The sequence below is a fragment of the Crocuta crocuta genome, unplaced genomic scaffold (genome assembly GCF_008692635.1).
Source record: "Crocuta crocuta isolate KB4526 unplaced genomic scaffold, BGI_CrCroc_1.0 scaffold482, whole genome shotgun sequence".
NCBI classification, from domain to species: domain Eukaryota; kingdom Metazoa; phylum Chordata; class Mammalia; order Carnivora; family Hyaenidae; genus Crocuta; species Crocuta crocuta.
The window spans coordinates 1824013-1825801 of NW_027527459.1; the positions used below are offsets into that span (position 1 = coordinate 1824013).

General features: G+C 35.7%; 1 protein-coding gene across 1 annotated transcript in view; it reads right to left on the reverse strand.

Annotated features, from left to right (window-relative positions):
- Positions 1 to 1789, reverse strand: part of TENM1 (teneurin transmembrane protein 1) — a 556664-nt gene that overhangs the window by 260642 nt on the left and 294233 nt on the right. The gene's annotated exons all lie outside the window — the stretch shown is intronic.

The following is a 1789-nucleotide window of genomic DNA, read 5'->3' on the forward strand; positions in this document are numbered from 1 at the left end:
GCATATGAGAAGAGAAGGCAAGAGAAGGGAGGTTCTGGAAGCTGCTACCTCCACCAGGTATCAAAGAGACACTGGGACAGCCTAGGGAATCTAAGAGGGGGATGGCTACAGCAGAAACACATAAGTAACTAGTGATGAAAAAAGGATGTGGTTTTCTATTTATGTTGGCCTCCATGAAATTTTTTTTTAATTTTAATTTATTCCGAGAGAAAGAGGGAGAGAGAGAGAGAGAGAGCGCAGGGAAAGGGCAGAGAGAAAGGGAGACAGATCCCCAAAAGGGTCCCCACTGTCAGCACTCACAAACCGTAAGGTCATGACCTAAGCTGAAATCAAGAGTCAGGCACTTAACTGACTGAGCCACTCAGGTGCCTTTTGCCTTCTATCTTTTAAATCTTCCTTCAGAGTCCCTTCCTTGACTGCAGTTCATTAGAGTTGAGAATGATTTTAAATATCTATGCATAAAACTTTATTTTTATTCTAGAATCTAAAGCCTTTTGGTATCTGCATTTGCACTGATGATGGGTTTTGCTTCTGGCAGGTTTTCTTATGGGAGAAACTAAAGGTAATGGATAATCTGATGGAATAATTATGGCCTAAAGGGCATGGGCTTTGGAATCAGACATAATTGGGTGTCTCAAATCTCAATGTTGCCACTTGCTGTCTGTGAGACTCTGTCAGATTATTTACTCATTTCAAGCATTCATTTCCTTATTTGTTATATAAATATCACTACACCTATGCTATCAGGGTTGTGAAGGGAATCAAACAAGATAATTGAATGTAAATCATCTGGTACAGTGTTTGCGGCAGAATGGCGCTCCATTAATGGTATATATTATCATGTTATAGAGCAGGTTGGCTGAGATTAGGGGATATTGACAACTCTGTCTATACTACTGGGAAAATAATATATATTAATATAGGCCAGTGGCTAGCCTATATTAGTCATTCAATAAATGCTAATTCTGTCTTGATCCTTATTAGTAGTGGACCAAATATAGTTAAGATTAATCAACTGATTCTAACATTATCATGAAATAGAGAACGAGTAACATTTAGCACAGTTAAATTCATTCAAAGCTTAAATTGTTTAATCAAATACATTGGCCTCTCTTTACTACAGTTAAGATAAATTATAAAAACATAAAAAAAAATTAATGAGGAGAATTTAGACCAAATAACTTAATACCTGTGCTTATTTTCAGAAATTTACTTGGATTCTCTTTAAGTGGAATTACAGAAGTGTTTCTGTTGCTTCTAATCTTGAAAAGACAACAGAAAAAAAAAAACTGACTTGCATAAGGAAGAAGCAAATACTCTGTTGCATATGAAACTGACAGCATGATATCTGGATAATAGGAATTCTATCTCAAAGGTTAGCTTCTTTTTGGGAGGAAGTAAGGGATAGGAAAAAACTTCAAGCATGTTTCTGGGTCTATTGATTTTTGAAAGGTTAATAGTTGGGTTAGTGTTTTAACTTGAGCTTAGTGGTAAGGATAACAGAAAGAGAGAAAATCTTCACAAATATTTTAGGTCTTCTAACTGCTTGATTTCTTAGGAGAAACTCAGCCTCTCTTGACTCATTGGCATTTGCATTATCGAAACTGGGCCTTGGTAGAAAAAAATATCATGAAAGGCACATCTATTAAATCTGCTCCACTGCGTCTGTGAGTGTTGCAAAAGAGTTTCATGACTTAAAATATTTTTTTTCTAATTTAACAAAAACTTTGTCTATTGAAGATATAAAATCAGTGGAGTTTTTCTCTGGGGGAAAAATCATAGGTACATT